Raw genomic sequence first — 12,265 nt, 5'->3', positions numbered from 1 at the left:
AGCGGGAATCCTAGGTCTGCCGATCAAGTCGAGTGCCAGGGGCAGCAGCAAATTTAGGTATGCACCCTTTACTATTTTATTGCTGCTTCAATGGGAAAGGAAGATCAGGAAAAGCAAGCCAGTGTAGCGGGGGGACTCTTGATTGATGTGTGGCTCACCGAGAGATCATCAACAACAAGGTACATTTTCCCTTATACTATTTATAGTTAATTCATGGTAGTATCTTGTTAGGAGCAGTCTTGGCCGGAGTTTGGGGGCGGAATTGGTAACCATAGCCGCTAGGCTTGGGAACGGAGTCGGTTGGAGTCGGGAACAGAGTCGGCCAGAGCCCAGTTTGCAGCGGGACTTTGACCGCCGAAGTTAATAAATTGTTTGGAGAACCAAGCCGCCCTGGAGGGCGGCAAGGACAACCAGTGAAGAACACAGTTTGCAGTGTGAGTGTAAGCAGAACAGCAGTGGTTGTCAATCAGTGACGGCCTAGGTGCTAACTAAAGGAAGTCAATCGGTCAACTCCCCAATCTGGGAAGCGGGCACGCCAAGTGTTAGTAGTAGCTAAATACCCATTTTGAAGCAGGGTGAGACCCACATAAATAGTCATGAGGGAACGCACGATGGAGCTAGAGCACCGATATGTGGTCCCGCAAAGGAGAATAGTGCAGAACCCCACCAGAGATAGAGGAGAAGACTGGAGAACTCCAGACCAAAGGCAGGTTCTTTTCCAACCGTGACACCAAAGCATTCATACGGGGAATGCACAAGGAAAAACGCCAAGTGGTCCCAAATGGAAGTATCTTTCACGGGGAAACAAACCAAATGGGCTGGGGTCCTAGATCCAGAACCACTACATTTACATGAGAATTCTAGAACCAAAATTCAGTCACAAGGAGAGCTGGAAGGAGGGTCGTTACTCTAGAGACTGGATGTACAAGGACAGATGAGGGTAGGCTACGTCTCGAAGAGGAGCTTAGATGTTTTCAATGTCTGTTGCCAGGGCACTTTGCTTGGGAGTGTCGTGAGTCGGTCATTTGTTGAGGGTGCCATGGAGCGGGGCACCGTCAATCAATACGCCCCCAAAGGGCAGTTAGGAGACAAGATCCGTCGAGTAGACCAAAGAGGAAGGCAAGCTCAGGACACGGTCAAGGATTGAGAGACTATCCAGTGGTGGGAAGGGGAAGTGAACCAGAATCTTCACAATTTAGTGGTTGCCTGATAGGGAAAGTAGTCAGCAGTTCTCCAAATCTAGCAGAGGTTAAACATGATCTTTGGCAACGATTTGCTGCAACGAAGAGCGTAGAAATCTGGAATCTAGATCCGGGGTATCTATTCATCAGGTGAGCATCCATGGCAACATATATTGCAATATGTGGATGGGTACAACACCTCAATGGGGGCACAACAGTGCGGTGGCGTCGAGTCCTTCCCGAAGATTGAGCTTGGGAGGAAGGTAATAAAACCCTCATATTAGAAGCATGGGGAGTTCCGATGGGGTACCAAACATGGGAGTGGATGGAATCCACTGTGCAGACAGCTGGACGTCTACAGTTTATCATTTCCACAGGTATAGTATATGGGGACCCAAACGTGATTTTACTGGAGGTAGCAACCACGGCATCAAAGCAGCTGCTAGGACACCTCTGGCTCAAACGCCCACATCGCAACTTTATGGTTAGTTTGAGGGAGCGGCTCCTCTCGACAACGCCAAGCATCATGGGAAGCTTGGCGGCACAATACAGAGACCAAGGGACATCTTCTCTTAGAGATAAGCAAGTGGAGCAGAAGACAAGATTCAGCTCACCGCCTTCGCGCAAACAAAGACCACTATTTGCAGCACAAGAGAAGGTATCACAGGTGGAGTACTCAGGGAAGCAATCGTCCACCAATAAGTTAGACAAAGGCAAAGGTCAGGATGGAGCAAAGACAGGTAGCCGATAAGAAAAGTCAGCCCAGATAGGGAATGGATCCTGTAGTGGTGCCCACAAGGGTCTGATCACCCAAGAGAGTAGTGACCAAGCATCACCAGCGACACCCCCGCCAATGGAAGAAGGAAGCGGTCAGCCAGTGCTGACAGGGGCGACACCATCCAGGATCAGTTCACTGATAAGAGCAGACGGGGACAGGACGTCGCTACAGATATAGAGTAAGATTCATGAGGAGGCAGCAGAGGATAACCAGTCTTGTGCAGATCAAAAGGGGGTCCCCATCCAACCTACAAGATGACTAGGGGCACCAAAGAGGTTGCGTAGACTCTACATAGGAGATATAAGACAATACAAAGGGTTGGTTTACAAAAGAGGAAAGCTCCTCTTACGGGATGATGCAGGGGGACGAGCTTGGATTAAGGTGGGGAAGAGCGGAAAATTCTCGCTTGTGGAAGCAGAAAAGGAGAGGGCAAATGCTACCACCACAAGAATTACGACTGGGGAGGAGAGGACGAGGATCACACACCAGCACACGAGTGGAGAGCGGAGCATGGAAGATGGATCAAAGGGTAAAGACATGGTACAAGGAGTGATTCACAAGGAGATGAAGGTGAGCGACCTAGTCATGGCCCAGAGGGCATGCAATTTGGCCATAGATGCAAAGTTACGGAAGAGGCTGACGCAGTGGGGGTGACACAGAGACCAAGAATGAATTGCATTTCATAGTAGGACGATATCTTGAAGAATGGAGGACCACAGTGGTGTGCCTGCAAGAAACCATGAGGAGTGGGAGACACGGGAATGGCTTAAGGTGAGGGGAGGTGGTGGGGAATACCTTGATGGGTTCATAGCAGTGAATGCTGTCGGGCAATCCGGGGGTCAGGTAATTGCATGGAACGAGACAGTTCTATCGAAAGAGGCTGAATGGTTGGGTCAATTTGTGGCAGGAGTGAAGCTATGACAACACAATGATGGATATGAATGGGTTGTAATCTCGATCTGTGGCCCCGTATCCAACGCCCAAAGAGCTTCTTTATAAAGGGAACTATATGAGGTGGTAGCCACGTTTGCAAGATTCCCACTATTAGACGGCGGAGATTTCAACGTGACGTTGTGGACAGGACACCATCCAAACGGCCGTGGTGGTCTAGACCACGGATCCGATGAGTTTCGGACGTTCATATCAGAGGCGGGTCTTTAGGAAACGGGGCCTCAAATTGGTATCTACCCATGGCGCAACACAAAATCCCCTATTGCGAGCTCGCGTTTAGACAGATTCCATTGTTCCGTGGAACTGTTGGAACGATTTCCCATGGCAGATGTCATCGCACTTCCACGTTCTCTGTCCGATCACACACCAATTAAGTGGCAGAGCCAAGAAGCTAGAGGCCGATCTACATACTTCAAGATGGATTGCTCATGGTTGCAAGAGGAGGGATTCAAAAACGAAGTAAAAGAATGGTGGGCATCTCAGGTCATACCGAGGTCAGCCACATTTAGATTGGCATCGAAATTGGAGGGGCTCTGAGCACACTTGCTTATCACCCGAAAGAGGATCAGGAGAGAAACAAACATCGATCGGAGGTGTTGGAGGGGATCAAACACCTCGATAGCCAGGAGGACACAAGCCCGTTATCTGGAGAGAAGGTGTGCCGGAGAACAAATTATAGAGAAACTATCGCAACGGAGGATCAAAAAGTACAGATGGACTGGAGACAGCGGTCCCGACAGCTGTGGTTGAAGGAAGGGGATGTGAATACACCGTTTTTCATCTCGCAGCAAACGGAAGGAGGCGTTCCAACCAAATACTGAAATTACAGGTGGGAACCCAAGAAATTTTTGGTTCAAGGGCAATAGGGACAGCACTAGCTGAACACTTTCGAGTTTTTTCCTAACAGGGACCTCTTAGCAAACGGAAATGGGGTGGCAATGGAGCCACCAAAGTGAATGAGAGCCAACAAGCAGAACTGACGAGACCTTCCACAATGGAGGAAGTGAAAGTAGCCATCAAGGGGCTAAATGGAGGAGCACCAGGTCCAGATGGATTCCCGGTCTTCTTTTTTAGCAAATTTTGGGGTATGCTCGAAGCAGACATTATGGGCACATTGACAGAATTTCGCCATGGCAATTATAGCATGGAGCGCTCAAATAGATCACATATTTTCCTATTAGCCAAATGCCAAGGGGCTTCTCGCATAGGCAATTTTCGTCCTATAGCACTCTCAAACTCCATCTATCTCATATTGGCCAAAGTACTGGCAAATCGACTTCGGCAAGTGATCGGTGATTTGGTCGGACCTTTCCAATCCGCATTCACCCCGAGGCGGCAGTTGATCGACAACACGGTAGTTGTAGGGGAAATCATAGCAGCTTGGCAGAGAGAGGGCATGAAAGGCTTCATGTGGAAAGTTGACTTCGCTAAGGCATACGACACACTTGATTGGGAATTTTTATGTGCTCCGCTGAGACAGCGAAACTTTTCGAGGGAATGGATACAATGGGTGCGAAGGTGTGTGACCTCACATTCTTTCTCGGTCCTCATGAATGGTAAACCAGAGGGAGGTTGGATCCAACCTCAAAGAGAGGTTAGACAAGGTTGCCCATTGGCCCCGCTCTTATTTGTCCTTGCAGTGGATGCCCTGGCCATCTGCACGATAAAGATATGTGCACGGGGCAAGCTGAAGGGCTTTCAATCTGCAAGCTTCCCAACAGGTATGCCGATACTTAAGTATGCAGATGACACTACATTCTTCATAGAAGGCTCAATGGAGGAAGCCCGAAACCTGTCAATGCTATTAGACCTCTTCGCGGATTTCTCCAACCTACAGATCAACCGTTCCAAATCGGCTTTTTTGAGAGTGGGCCTTAGACCAGAGGAGGAGTTCCAGTGTTCAGAAGCTCTAGGGACTCCCATTGGAATACTTCCAATGTGTTATCTAGGTTTACCCCTGAAGAGGGGGTGACTAACCGCTACGGATTGGTCCCCTATGATCGAGAAGGTGGAGAAGAGACTCGAGGGTTGGCAGAGTCAGATGTTATCACGATCGGGACGTCTGATTTTGGTGAGATCGGTACTATTGGCAATACCAATATTTTACCTCTCAGTCTTCAAGTTGCCTAAGGGGATTGGTCGACAGTTAGAAGCTCTGATGAGGCGTTTCTTCTGGAACTGGCCTGGATAGGCAATTGGCCGGGTACTGGCAAGGGTGTCATGGGAGGTGGTGTGTAGACCAGTTGAATATGGCGGACTAGGGGTACCACATCTGCAATCCATGAATGTAGCACTACTTACTAAATGGGTGGCCAAGATTATGGGCCCGGAGGAGGACATGGTTATGAAAGTGCTACGAGATATGTACAGCACGAGTTTGAATTGGGAGCTGTGATCGAGGCCAATCAGAGCGGCCTTCGGCTTTTGGTAGGAATTGGGCCATGTTTTCTAGCAAAGCCAAGGGTTATTTATACCCAAATTAGGGGATGAAGCATATTTTTGTTATTGGCTGGACGATTGGTCCACAAGAGGTCCGATGCAGGAAGTTTTCCCCAGACTATTCGCACCGGCTAGGAGCCCACCAGCCTCGGTGAGAGAATGTTGAATGGCACAATGATGCAGGACGGCTAGGGGAGAGACGACTAGGGGAGAATCGACTAGGGGAGATGGGTATGACAATGATGGTGGAAAAGGCAGGACGGGTTTGGGTAGAGGGATAAAACAGACCGCAGAATTCACACGATCAAATTCGAAAACTTAAAACCAATGAAATATTGGTGGTGCAGCCCCGTTCCTCGTTGAGGGCGGGAGTACTGTCTTCAACCACCACGACGATGCCGAAGTACCAAATCCAATACTCGAATTCATGCCCGCGGAGAAATCTAACGAAAGAAAGAATTTTGTGGAAGTTCCAAAATCAAACCAAATGTGTCGGCGGTGGAAGAACTCTCGCAGAACACTGGACGAAGAACACTTTCGACACCAAAGAGTTCAAGCGTACCTCGGCACCGGAGTGCGTTAAGAGGCTGCGGGAAATTCAGGTCGAGTCGTGATTGGGCGATCCGGGCGTTGTATGGCCCTCTGGACAAAATATCTGGACAATCCGCGCGTTGAGCGACCCTGGCAAGGAGCGTGATGGAGGAACGAGGAACACAGTCGGAGGGCAGGTAGTGACTGCTGAGTTGCGCGGGCGAAGTCAAGGGTTGCGGGCGCGGGCGCGTGCTGGCGCCGACGGCGTGATGCGCGCGGGCGCCGGCAGATGCAGGGATGCGCTGGCGGCGGTGGGCGCTGGTGCGCACTAGTGCCGGCGGTTGCTGGTGCGCGCAGGTGTCGGCGGGCGCTGGTGCGCACAGGTGTCGGTGCGCACTGGGGCCGGCGGGCGCTGGTGCGCACTGGTGCCGGTGCGCACGGGTGCCGGGGCGCTGGTGCCAGTGGGCGCTGGTGCCGGCAAGTGCTAGTGCGCGCTCCCGCCGGCGGGCGCCGGTGGGCACTAGCGTGCGCTGGCGCCGGCGGTGTTGGCGTGCGCTGGCGACACCAACCCTAGCGCGGGAGGTGCTGAGGGACTCAGGCGGGCAGATCAAGAAGATAAACGAGAGAGGGGGCGAAGGAAAGAAGAGAGGAGAAAGGAAAGGAGAGAAGGAAGAAGAAAGGGTGGGAGAAAGAGGAACGGGGGCGGCCGGCAAGACGTGGCGGTGACGACGGCGGCGGCGGTGGTGAACTAATAGGAGGGATAGGGAGGCTAGGGCAAGTCCTCCAAGAAGAGTTAAAAGAAAACTCAATTCTTGAATTATGACTTGCCTAACTGTTTCTTGAAACATTGGCCAATACATATAGGCCTTGAAGGAAAGAGAAAATACAATTAAAAGAAATAAAAATAAAGATGAGCGACGTGACGAACGACGTGGTTTCGTGGCATGTAAGGGGGCAATTTCGGATCTGCCTTTGGCGACGTGTCAGGACGCATGAAGGGGCGTGCGTGGGTGGAGACGTGCCTGATGCTAGCATGTTGACTTGATCCGGTGACGATGGCGGCATGTCTTCAGCGGTCGTGTTGACTTCAGATGACGGTGGTGATGCGTCCGATGTCCATGCATTGACGTCGTCGCTACCACACACGGAATCCACGCTTGCAGGATGCACTGTCCAAACAGAGTGGAAGATCTCTTGAATATGCAACAGAAAATAGTGGACCTAAGGCCCGTGTATGGAAAAAGGGATAGTTGGGTATGGAGGGGAGCTCAGTGGTCAGCTCGAGAGACGTATAAGCAGATCCGGGGAGTACGGCAGAAGATGCAGACTTTATACACACATGTAAATGCCTATTGAAACAGAAGGTAACGTTGAAAGTCAGAATTTTTTGGTTGGTTGCTTATTAGGCGTCGAGTTATGACATGTACTCTCCGAAGGCGCATGATCCCAGACACGCCAATCGCATGTTCCATGTGCGACCTTGGAGAGGAAGATTGTTCTCACCTGTTTTTTGAGTGTCATCTTGCGCAGGCCATTTGAAGAGCACAGCAGCTAAGAGCGGTGGATGTGACGTCAGATGAAGCATGCTGGAAGTCCCTTAGGAGGAGGGCGGGTAGCGAACGGACGAGCTGGGGAAAGGTTCTTGCGGTGCTTTGGACGTTGTGGCTTCACCGCAACGAGGTGATATTCAAGGGGAAATCTGCGTACCTGGAATCAGTGCTACATGATGTAGGGAAATGTATATCCTACTGGTTCATTAGGACATAACGGGGAAAAGGGACCCGGTGGGCGCGACATATGTTAATATATTTCTGGGTTGACCACCGCGTTCTGAATGGTCTTCCTCTTTATCATTCAAAAAAAAAAAAGATAACATGCTAATTTTTTGGTTAATCCCATGGATTTTCTATTTTTATTTCCATCAAACTGATTGTATACTTATTTTTACACGATCCTAAAATAATTAAATTTATTTTTGAGTCTGATTGTTGACGATTTTTTGACATTTTTGTACATTTTTCTGAGTAATGTTATTATATAAAATAATTTACTGATTTTTCTAAACTTTTCTGACATTAAATTCATAAATATATTAAATTTCTAATTTCTAATATAGATATTCATAAAATTAGAAATTATTTAACGGGAACCATGTATGGGTTTCCCGTATTATTATTCTGCCCTGCCAGGTGTCACCATTCAATTTGATGAGATGGTGGCCAACCAAATTTTTCAGTGATGAATAATGCAATTAATCATTGTAAAATATGTCATTTTACCATCACATATCGCAATACAATAATGGTCATAAACGATCTGATAACATTTTTTCTTTAATGCACAAGGTGACCTGGACCAAAAGACAAAAACGTCCATCAAATCACGGTAACTTTGATTCCAAAAATGAGACAGAGGGACACGTGGTAGGAAGATAAATTTTAGAATAATTTTTATAATAATGCCCTATGGGTCCAAAAATGTGACATGTATGAGGGTGGCACATGAATGGCAAAGTAAGACCATTTTGATGTGGCACGCAGTGGAGCGTCTCCATGTCAATGCATTACTAAGGATAAAAGTCCCAAAAATGTAGCACAGAAAGAACTGAAAAGGAGATAGAATATTTCCCTAAAATCAAGCGCCAAGTTGCTCCAAATTCAAACTTTAAAGGGTTGACCACTATGCAATAAAGTCATATGGTAAGTAGCTCTAGAGTCTTGATTCAATATGAAATAAAGTCAGACAGCATCATAGTAATGATCTAATAGAGTAATTTAGTTGGGTAAACTAGACAGATCGATCCTAATTTTTTCATAACGTTGAGATAGTTACTCCATTGATTTATCTGTAACCTCATTTTTTCCATTGCATTAGGTTGGGATATGTCCTCATTATGTGGCTCAACATCTTTAATTTAAATGAATTGCACAACCCCATTGCTCTTTTTAACATGTGAGGAGGCCCATGCAAGCCTTTTATGGATCCTCCATCATGTTTCCTTGGCGTATTTGTGGCGAGGAAAATGGCTACACAAAGGTGATCCTTGATATCAACCTGGGGTGCTTTAAGCTTATAAGACTTCTTCTGATTCGATTGCAAAGAGCGTGTTTTCATTGGAGCAGATAGAGATGCTCTTTGACTATGTAAGCTGAGTTTTGAATTCGTAATGACTCAGAATTTTTGTAAGTCAGTCCAATAAGACTCTTCTCCTTGCCAATTCCATGAATAGTATCCTCGAAGGAGCTTATTCTCCTGATTAAACAATTGGGCTCTTACTATTTCAAATTTTGGTCGTAGCCCCTTAAGATAACAGTCAACCTGATTACTAAAGGTGTGTTAACTATTTACAAAGTTTGTTGCAGATGAACAGTAGAAATCAACTTCTTCTCACAAGGCCTTAAGTCCATTGGTGTATTCTGTAGCTGTATGTTGGTCTTGCATCATGCACATTAACCAATCAGCATGATCATAAATGTTTTATTCATCATCTCGCATGGAATACTACCTCTGAATGATATCCAAGACCTCCTTGATAGAATCATAGTTCACGTGTGATTGACTGAAAACAAGTGCATCATGCCTTTAATATCATTATTTTACCTATTTACATTAAGATGGCATCATGTGCATGTTATTTGACTTAAAATGATTAAATCAATGTTTAGAGAGATATTCTTATTTTATCAATTTTTTTGTTTTTATATAATTTTGAGGAAACAAATTTGTAGAGAAATAAGATAACTTTTCTGAATTTCTAGAAAGGCCTTTATCATTTTTTTCTAAGCTTATTCTCAATCTGTGCATGGCCCAATTGTATTTGACTCACTTTTTCCTATGATTGGCTACTCCAATCATTAAGAAAATGAATCATTAGGGCGTTGTGATTCACAACACTATGATCTACCGAACAGGTGCCTAACTTCCTTTTTTAAGTGTGCAGGGACACGTGGCGACAAAAAATAGTAATTAAAATCACAAAAAATGCAACAGGTCACGTGGACATATGCCGTTAGTAAAAAATCTGACGATTAAAATCACCATAAATGTTGACTATAAACTGGCCTAACAAGCAAACATGGCTTTATTCCATTGGTTGTAAAGGAAATTTTCTGGCATGGCACTGCAAGTCATAGTGCTTGGTTGTACATTTATTGCTTTAAAAATAAAACCTTATTCTTTATTTCTTTTAAAGTATAATGTTAGAACAGAATTCTGAGATGCAAAATTATGTACCCTATCATGGCCTTTTTTTGTGGAAATGTCTACAAAGTGAAATCCTAGGTTGATGCGGCACCTTGGAGAGAGAAAGAAACTAGAGAAATCAGCAGTGGGAAATGCTCCAAATTGTCCTCTTGATAAGTAAAGATCGAGAAGGTGCATTGTACAAAAAATTGTAGGGTAGTTATGTCTATCTATCCTCTAATCATCAATGTCCTCTGATCTATAAAGTAAAATTTTCATAATACAAAAATTATCTTTGAATTTCTTCTACATTGATAAGCAAAATGAAAAAGGTGATTTCATGATCCATCAAACTTTTTTTGATGTCATCATCATTGGTTCAGGTTCAAGTTTCAAGACAAATGAGAATTGGATGCCTCATGCAGCGGCAAATTGCCTCAGTCCTAGAAGAATATAAAGATCTAAGATGAGTATGCTGCACTTACATCGTCACCTTCTTCACAACGCCCTTAGTTTAGATCCATCCATCTCATCAATCCAAAGGTATTTTATCCATCTCATCCATTTCATCACACTGCAACCTTAATACACATCTATCTATCCATTGTCTCTATTCACCTTCTCATCTCTCCATTCCTATTGTTTATTACTCATCTCCTTATAGCCACAGTCTGCAATCCTTCCACATATCATTTCTTTTCAGAATATCTATCATTGTCATTTATCATACCTTCTCATATTACCATCACCCATCTACCTCTTTTTCTTATTATATGTTCCCTGCGAAGAAAACCCTTGCACATCACTATCTGGTTTTATTTTACAAAGTCAAGTTTATTCAAATTTGACTGAATAAATTCAGTTATCAACAACTTCAACACCCTAAAATTGAGTTCATCTCTCATATATTTTGGTGTGGAACCTAAGATACATGTGAAAAGTATGGCGTCATCATATAGCCATATCTTAATCTTCTAATCCTTTGACCGGCGATAGATTTGTTCACCTATTGTCAGTCAAGTGATTGGCAGATCATCAGTTTGGATGTATTTACTCCATTGGTGTAGGTTGTGTCCAGTGAACGGGTGCAGTTGGGCAACATGAGGATGATAGGTATACCATTTCTCTCTCATCGGTGCTATGTTATCACTAACTTCTGATGTCATTTACTCCTTGGCTGTTTGGCGCTTCCAACATCTCAGTTCAGATCCCCTATAGAACAAAGATAACAGACACAAAGAAAGAATAATAGGACTGCCTAGAAAGACCAACCGGCTGCAAGAAGCAAGTACACGATAGATAACTTACAGGAACAATCGCACCTGGATGGCCAAGAGAAGTGAGTGTGAGTGAAATCAAGAAGTAAATCCAGGGGACAAGCATAGAAATATGGGAACCAGAACCCCAATTAGTTGGGAGATGATCAATGAGAATGCAAGCATTGGCGCCCGATTGAACACCCAAGGAATGCAGGGCAGAACAGTTGGCATCACCGAATTGCCCAACGTCAAGGACCACCACAAGCTCTAATACTTTGTTGATACGAACCTTTTGCTAGGTTCGGATTGGAAGGAGAAGAGGATGAGGCGATGTAGGAAATTCCCGGGGTGGAGAGGTGAAACGGGAAGGGTAGGAGAGGAGGCCGAGCAGGGAGATAGGGATCAGCCGAGGACGAGCCCCCTGAAGATGCGGTGAGGTAGAGACAATCACAAGGACGGGAATCGTAGAGGGAGAGAGGGAGGACAGACCTAGACAGGGAGAGGGGAGACAAGAGTACTTCTTTCTTCTTCTTTGTGGCCGCCCTCCTAAAGGGAGGGCATCCCATGTAAAGGAAATACATAATTGCCAAATGACTGAAACACCCTATGGGCTAACATGACGAAACTACCCCTAAATAGGTTGAGGATCCTATCAAGGATCCTATCACTTGTCAATAGCCCTCTAGTTCCTTAGAGGTTCTAGGGTGTAGAATAGAAAGTAGAGAAAGATCTAGAGCAAAAGAAGAAAATTGAGACAGGTAGGCTTTTACGAAGGAAAAGAAGTTACATACAAGGTAGAAGCCCTACTTGACCAGATTAGTAGGCTCAATACGTGATTACAACAGCTAAGTGCCAATAGCTACATTAGCTACAAACTGTGTGCAAGCACGTGATGGGATGTGTCATACCATAACAGTAACTCATGGATCACCAAGAACTAATGA

This window comes from Wolffia australiana, chromosome 10, assembly GCF_029677425.1.
Source record: "Wolffia australiana isolate 7733 chromosome 10, ASM2967742v1".
NCBI lineage: Eukaryota > Viridiplantae > Streptophyta > Magnoliopsida > Alismatales > Araceae > Wolffia > Wolffia australiana.
The sequence above is the reverse complement of the archived record's forward strand: the minus strand, read 5'-3'. Positions refer to the sequence as shown.